Source organism: Bos grunniens, chromosome 27, assembly GCF_055505025.1.
Source record: "Bos grunniens cultivar Pamir isolate PY7600 chromosome 27, Bosgru_T2T1.0, whole genome shotgun sequence".
Taxonomy (NCBI): Eukaryota; Metazoa; Chordata; class Mammalia; order Artiodactyla; family Bovidae; genus Bos; species Bos grunniens.
The window spans coordinates 720,306-728,942 of NC_141191.1; the positions used below are offsets into that span (position 1 = coordinate 720,306).

General features: G+C 44.3%; 2 pseudogenes across 1 annotated transcript; one reads left to right on the top strand and one right to left on the bottom strand.

Moving 5' to 3' along the window:
• Window positions 1–455: 455 nt before the first annotated feature.
• Window positions 456–575, bottom strand: LOC147343343 (5S ribosomal RNA; annotated as a pseudogene).
• Window positions 576–4,358: 3,783 nt separating this feature from the next.
• LOC147343344 (olfactory receptor 4P4-like) lies at window positions 4,359–5,216 on the top strand (annotated as a pseudogene). The gene has a single exon (XR_015156047.1). The product of XR_015156047.1 is annotated as an olfactory receptor 4P4-like (transcript).
• The last annotated feature ends 3,421 nt before the right edge of the window (window positions 5,217–8,637 follow it).

Sequence of the window (8,637 nt, forward strand, 5' to 3'; positions counted from 1 at the left end):
GTTCCTGAAGGAACTAAAAGTGGAAGTAGCCTATGGTCCAGCAGTCCGACTCCCAGGCATAGATCCACCCACATTATAAGTGAACAAGATAGATGCCCTGTTTGGGCACATCTATCTGTGCGTGCGCGCGCACATGCGCATGCGCGATGGCCTGCGAGGCAGGGGGTGGGGCGGGGGCTGGGGCTCTGGCTGGAGTCGGTGCAAGCCCCGGGATTGCCTGAGGCAAGCCAAAGGAGCCCCAGATGGAGACGGGACTGCCGGTCGTCGGGTGTCCTGGAAGCCGAATGCGAATGCGGAGGGGCTCGCGGGCCGCGCGGAGGCAACCCAGGTCTGCAGCGGGAGTCGGGGCCCCGGCCACCCGCTCCCCCGCGGCCCGGGAGGGGCTGGGGCTGCGGGGGGGATCCAAGAATATGGACTCGCGGCGGGGGCTAAAGGACCTCTTCCGGTAGGCAAAAAGCGTCGAGCACCCGGGATTCCCAGGTGGTCTCCCATCCAAGATACTAACCAGGCCCGAACCTGCTTAGCTTCCGAGATCAGACGAGATCGGGCGCCTTCAGGCTGATACGGCCTGAGACGGTGGCGGTTGGCTCGGGGCGCCCTAAGAGCCTTGCGCTTCGCCTCCCTTTCGCTCTGCCCTGCAGGTCGGGCCAACGGGCCGCACCTCTCGTCGGGGGGCGTGCTGTACTTGAGCCGCAAGACCCGCGACCGGTTTCCAGCCTGCTGAAGTCGGCCCGTCCCCCGAACACCGCCAACATCAGACCAGCAAGCGCCTGGCCGGGCCCGGGGGCCCGAGGGGCTTCCAGGACCCCCCATTGACCGGGAGGGCGTGCGTGCGTGCGTGCGCGCGGGGCCTGGGGGCTGGGCTGAGGGGTGCGGAGGTCTCGGCGCCCTCCCACCCGCGGCCACTCCAGACCCGGCCGCGCTCGCTGAGCGGGGCCTCCCCCTGATCCCATTCGCTGCTCAGGCCCGCGCGGCCCCGGAGATGTCGGTCTTCGGCGCCCGCCGCCTCCCAACCCCCGCGGCCCAGGGGCCTCTGAACCTCCTGCGGGCCTAGGCGCAGCGAAACTTGAGCGCCCAACTTGCCCGGCACCTGTCCGGTGCCCAAACCCACCAGAAGCCAGGGAGGCGCGGTCGACCGGAGCGCCTCAGCCCCTCCCCTTCGCACTACCGAGGCCCCCCCTTTGCCCCCACGCCAAGCCCTCGACCTTCCTGAGAGAGCAGACGAGCCACAGGCAGGCACACAGACAGACACACAGACACTCGCACGCACCCACGCCAAGGGAGACAGCTGGCCTGCGCAAGCTCCTCAGCCAGAGCCAGAGCGCCTGGGAGAGGCCGGGCCCAGACGAAAGGGCCGGCGGCTGGCTGTCAGGAGATACAGAGGCAGAAATACATGAAGATTCCGAGACAGACTCCAAGACGGCAAGAGGAGATACACACACACACACACACACACACACACACACACTTGAGTGTGGTCTTTGGAAATACTTGTGTTCGTAGTTGCTGGGTTGAGCCCAACTTTAATACAACCCATGGACTGCGGCCCATCAGGCTCCTCTGTCCGTGGCATTTCCCAGGCGAGGATACTGGAGTGGGTTGCCATTTCCTTCTCCGGGGGGATCTTCCCAACCCAGGGATCAAACCCCAGTCTCCTGCGCGCAGATGCCTTGCCATCTGAACCAGGACATTGCTAATTCCCTAGGCAAAATACAAAGAATAGAGCTCGTGTTCTACTAAATGGAAAGATGATTTCCAAAACAGAAGCTGTCCTTTGTTGGTATCTTTGAATCTTTATGTAGTTTTCGTTGATTTTTACTGTTAAGGCTAACTGAACAAGGCAAGAGAGAAACCCCAGAATTGAAAAGCAATGGACGGTTTTGAAAGAAACATGTGCAGGTGAAGCTCTCTTCCTTTTTGAGAGATGGTTAAATGCAAAATCTTGATTCAACACATATGACTTTTGTGCACTTTCTTTCAAATCTCCATGACAAAACCCTAAGGCGTCCAGGAAGAAAGGAGTAGAGGGGCAGACAAAAAGAGCAACCTTTCCCCTTGGTGCCATCGCAACCAGCTGCTTAGTTCCTTCATCTCAAGGCCTACCATCTGGGCTTCTCTGGTTTGTCTGATTCTTGTTTGGGGGACCGTTTCTATTCACAAGGCTGTGAACAGCGGGTGGTGTTGGGGGGCTGTGTGGGGGTGGGGGAAGCCCTTCTTTCCTTTCCACATGAGACCCAGTGGACAATAGGCCCTACCCACTGCACTGAGTGTACAGCAACAGTATCAATGGTGATGCTGGTAAACAACTCATATTCCTGGAATCCACTCCGTTGGCTACTGACTGTGTGTGCTGGGAGACCTGGAAGCTTTCTTGATGATTTAAAATGACAGCAAAGTCTGAGCACATTGGAAAATCTTCACATTTCTGCAAGAGCCACACACCTCCAGAAGGAACCACAAGTCTTGCCTGAAATGGTCAAGGTATAAGTATTGGACTAAACGTTGGAAGGTCTCCACCTTTGCTATGGAAGTCAAACGATTTTTCTTTGTAGTGAAAATGAATCATACTGAACGTTCACATACTTCTAGAGCACTTGAAAAGCCCTAACTTGTAGAAATCTGCTGTACGATTTCCTTGAAAGCAAGAACCTATATTTATGGATATGTATTAATGCCTTATATTTTGCCTTGATTATAGTGTACACATCAACCCAGGAAATAAAGAATTCAATCGCCAAATATACAAAGAGATCAAAAGTGCCGAGCCAAGTGACACCTTCAGGCCTCCAAGATCTTTTCTGTCTTTCACACACTAGGTAAATACTGAGCACCTACGATGAGCTAGGAGGCGAGTAATAAATTTCTGGAAATAGAATGCGGAGAGAAGAAGACACAGAGTTCCTGCTTTCACTGAGAGGAATTTAATGATACATCACAGCCAGATCCTTTGAAAACTTATAGTGGGACCTGTTCCCTCACCAAAACCTGGGTGTCAGCAAAGGCTTTTCAGAGTAACAATTGATTTGTGATCCATAGGTTGAACCTACGTCAACCAGGGTTAAGATGCAGGAAGAATTTCACGCAGGGAAAATAGCATCTTGGAAGGCTATGTGACCAGGGAAACTTAGGACATTCTAGAAATGAAAAATGCCCTATGGGATGGAAGCCAGAGTGCAGAGGGCATTCCAGTGAAAAGACATCAGAGACAAACTTCGGGAACAAGCAATGAAGGGATGTGATCATATATTCAATATGATGGGAAAATCCAAGAGCAGTTGTGGCAGGGAGGTGATAGAATTACATCTGCATTTCCAAAAGTTCATCTTGCTCCATAACACTAATGATTGGAGCGACTCAACTGCAAATTACAAGAAGGGACCACTTCCTGGAATCCGAATGGTCCTCATTGCAAAGTCTATCAATAACAAATGCTAGAGAAGATGTGGACCAAAGGGAACTCTACTCCACATGCAGACTGTGTGGGTGAATTCTCTAAGAAATTACGGGAAGAAGTGCTCCATCTTGTTTATTGCATTGTGTTTAGGGGAACTAATTTGGAATTAGTGGAGCCCATTTCTCAGTGTATTATTTCCAAACTAGGCAACTATAATTACAGTCTGATAAGATGGAACTCAAATAACTTCTGAATGTTAATGTATTTTGAAAGAGGAAATAATCTTGCAAGAGAAATATAGACAAACAGGAAAAGCATAGTTGTCAATATATTAACCTAGAGATGCTTCAAATATTGTTTAAGAAATATGAAAGTTTCATGGAGTATTTCACATGAAGGAATTATTTCCTCTTAAAAGTCAAAAGGGCTTCCCTGGTGGCTCAGAGGTTAAAGCCTCTGCCTGCAATGCAGAAGACCTGGGTTTGATCCCTGAGTCAGAAAGATCCCCTGGAGAAGGAAATGGCAACTCAGTCCAGTATTCTTGCCCGGAGAATCCCATGGATGGAGGAGCCTGGTGGTCTACAGTCCACGGGGTCGCAAAGAATCAGATACTACTGAGCAACTTAACTAACTTAAAAGTCAAAAAGGATTATGAGTCCACTCATAAAAATGATTTGTTCTTCAGTTTTATCATGAATTACCTGACTAAAGGATGATTATTTATTGTATTATTCCTTCAAAATTATAGCACATTGTTCACTTTCCAGATTTTTATTTAATTGATATTTATTTAACATTGACTCTGTGCCAGCACTGCAAAACCCACCCACACACCCTACACCAATTTTGTGATTTCATTAGAAACCACTTAATCAAGCAAATTCTATAGTTACCTCTATTTTACATCCTAAATTGGCACATTATATGTCACCCTACTTAACACCATTAAGATTATCTCTTTTTTTAAAATTCTTGATAAATATAATTCCTTGCTTCCTCACAAAATAATTTAAATTATATAAAAACTGGAACTTTGTCTAATTTAACACTGTATTCTTAGCTCTTAGAAGAATATTAGTACTAGATAGTCAAAGACTCGTATTAAATGAAAATGATTTCAGTGGGTCTCAAAATAACTTGTCTTTAAAAGGCATTGGTGCCATTTAAAGTAGATATTAGGTTTCCATTTTCTCATCAATGATTCGTTTCATTGGTTTTGTCATTTCAGATCACTTTCTTGAACATCAGATCATGGAAGATAGAAATAATGTTACTGAATTTATCCTCTTAGAACTTTCTATGGACAAGAAAGTCCAGATCCTCTGCTTTTTATTTTTCTTATTCTGTTACCTGGCTATTTGGTTGGGGAATTTGATCATTGTGATTTCTATTACATGCAGTCAGCTAATCACCCAGCCCATGTACTTCTTCCTTAACTGCCTTGCACTCTCAGACCTCTTCTACACCTCCACTGTGACACCCAAACTCATGACTGACTTACTGATGGAGAAAAAGGCCATTTCCTATAAAAACTGCATGACACAGCTTTTCACCACCCACTTCTGTGAGGGGGGATTGAGGTCTTCACCCTCACAGGGATGGCCTGTGACTGCTAAGTGGCCGTCAGCAAACCTCTCCACGACGCCATCACCATGAACAGGCAAAAACGTCACTCAATTCTCATAGCGTCGTGTGCAGGGGGACTTCTTCATTCTCTTGGTCTCTTTCTTCTTGCGATTGTTTGACCTTTCTGTGGCCCCAGTGAAATAGATCACTATTTCCTTGATGCATATCTTTTGTTGAAACTAGCCTGCACTGATACACACAAAATTGGCTTTTTTGTCATTGCCAGTTCTGGCTTGATGGGACTGGTGCTCTTTGTGGTTTTGATGGCCTCCTACACTTTGATTCTGTATAATGTGTGCACATATTCTGCAGAAAGCCACCATAAAGCACTTTCCACCTGTAGTTCCCACATCACAGTCCGTGATCCTCTTTTTCACACCTGTCATCTTTGTTTACATTAGACCTGCCACAACATTACCAGAAGATAAAGTGTTTACGCTCTTCTACACAATTATTGTCCCCATGCTCAACCCGCTTATCTACACACTTAGAAACATGGAGATGAAAAATTCCATAAGAAGAGTTTGGTGCAATAAAAGGTTCTGGGAAGGGAGCTTAATGATCTGAAGGTCATTCGTCTGACTCCAGTGACTGTCTTCTCATCACTCCCTCTGTTGCTGATTCTCTCCTGCTAATGGGAAAATCAGTCAGAATGTGTAAAAGCCAAGCCTCCAACAACAGCTTGCCTTCAGTGGTTCCTTCTTTATTTTCCTCTCAATGTGTTTTCCCTGATTTCACTTTTCACTAATAATCCCCTTTGTTTAAAAAAAGAAAAGAAAAGAAAAGAAAACTTTTTACAGAGTAAAAACACAGTGAAAAGTCTGGAGGGAGAGTGATCCTGCCTGTATTGAAGGCTAAACCTGGGGGAGACTTCGCTCTCAAAATACTTGGCCTCAAGGTATAAAAGGTAATAATATGTTAAAAGGTAAAAGACAGTTGAAGAATCCACCTGCTAATGCAGGAGACACACGTTCAATCCTTGGGCCAGGAAGATCCTCTGGAGAAGGAAATGGCTACCCACTCCAGTGTTTTTGCCTGGGAAATCCCATGGAGAGAGGAATCTGTTGGGCTACAGCCCATGGGGATGCAAAACAGCTGGACATGATTCAGCGACTAAACAAAAACAAAAAGGCAGTTATAGGAAAATAAGAACAATCACATACTGCAAACTCCTTTCTGAGCTATATACCTAGCCTCATATCCTACAACTCTAGATTTCTTTTAATCAAGTACCTAGAGATCTTTTTGTGTGTATTTGTGAACTGCGATTATTTTACTTAAGTGAAATGAATATGTAGATCTAAATACAACATAGTGTAAAGTCCAGCCTTATAGTCTACATGGCAAGTCTTACAGTCTGAAAAGCAAGTCACTCTGTGGTCTGTTTGTGAAGTAACATTGTAAGTATTGGGGAAAATATATACAAACTCTTGCTATTTTAACTGGGTTTGACATTAAGTATACATGATCAAGGAATAAATAAACTACAACTGACTTTGCTACAAAAAAGAAGAAAATATAAATCCTTTAGTTCCTCAAAATAGATGATTTATCTCAAAGTAAAAGACTTTCACTTCGTTTCTAATTTCAAGTGTAGAATAATCCTAAAATAATATTTGACAAAATATAGATCAGACTCAGTGATGGGAATATATATATATTCTGCTGCTGTGCTTAGGTGTTTCTGACTCTGTGGCCACATGGACTGTAGCCCACCAGGCTTCTCTGTCCATGGGGATTCTCCAGGCACAAATATCAGAGTGGGTTGCCATGTTCTCCTCCAGGGGATCTTCCCAAGCCAGGGACTGAACCCAGGTCTCCCATACTGCAGGCAGACTCTTTACCAACTGAGCCATCAGGGAAGCCCAAGTATACTGGAGTGGGTAGCCTATCTCTTCTCCAGGGGATTTTCCTGACCCAGGAATCAACCAGAGGTCTCCTGCATTGCAGATGGATTCTTTACCAGGTGAGCTACCAGGGAAGTCTAATGTGTATACATCCATACCTATAGGATTTTCATGATTTTCTAGTGCAAAGTATACATTTTGTTTGAAATACATTTTTAAGATTGCTGCATTTTCTTATGAAAATGTGCATAGTTTTGGATATAAAATGTAACTATTGATAGTATAGATTTGTATTCTATATAATGAGTTAAACTATATTTAATACTATAGATTTATTTTAGGTAATAGGATATTTTCTAATGTTTCTCTCTCAAATAATGTAATATTTTTTAGAATTAATAGGAAAGATTATGAATTTTAAAGAATCATATTATTAATATGTCATAAAAATGTTGTTAACTGTTCTCCACACAAAGATAGGCCATATTAATATTTGGCTATATTATGTGTGTGTCTCCTTCAGAATTTTCCACAGTTTATTGTGATCCACACAGTCAAAGGCTATGGCATAGTCAAGAAAGCAGAAATAGAAGTTTTTCTGGAACTCTCTTGCTTTTTCGATGATCCAGCAGATGTTGGCAATTTGATTTCTGGTTCCTCTGCCTTTTCTAAAACCAGCTTGAATATCTGGAAGTTCATGGTGCACATATTGCTGAAGCCTGGCTTGGAGAATTTTGAGCATTACTTTACTAGCAACAAAGATCTGTCTAGTCAAAGCTATAGTTTTTCCAGCAGTCATGTATGGATGTGAGAGTTGGACTCTAAAGAAAGCTGAGGGCCGAAGAATTGATGCATTTGAACTGTGGTGTTGGAGAAGACTCTTGAATGTCCCTTGGACTACAAGGAGATCCAACCAGTCCATCCCAAAGGAGATCAGTCCTGGGTGTTCATTGGAAGGACTGATGTTGAAGCTAAAACTCCAACACTTTGGCCACCTGATGAGAAGAGCTGACGCATTTGAAAAGACCCTGATGCTTGGAAAGGTTGAGGGGAGGAGGAGAAGGGGACAACAGAGGATGAGATGGCTGGATGGCATCACTGACTCAATGGACATGGGTTTGGGTGGACTCCGGGAGTTGGTGATGGACAGGGAGGCCTGGTTTGCTGCAGTACATGGGGTCTCAAAGAGTCAGACACGACTGAGGGACTGAACTGAACTGAATATGTATGTGTCTTATTTTTGTACTTGCAAGATACTTTGCAAATATTATTTTCATATTTTGCTTCATATTTACATGTCAAAAAAGAATGGTGTTTCAGAATTGTAAATAATAATCTTAAGGAGGCAAAAGTTATCAAAGTAACTGAATGAATATGTAGTAAATAATGTAAATTAACCAAATCTTACTTATTTTCCCAATTGAATTATCTCCTCAAGTGGATCAGTTGTTTGGAGTTACATTTTCATAAAGATCATCCATTCATCTTCCCAGATAGTTGCGAATATCTGGTAATAACTGATATTTTTCAATATCCCCATCTCTGTGTTTGCTTATAGTGTTTAATAGCCTTCCATAGAGACCTCAGTTCTGCCTTCATGTGTAAATTAAGCATAAACCATAATCCATGACCTTCAGCCACGAACTACAGAGTTTAATACCAGATATTTTGGGTGAGGAATTTTTAAAAAAGATGCTTACAATATATGCCATTCTTATCTCTCCTGTTAATAAGTACAAGTACTAGGAAACAAAGAGGCCAGAATATATT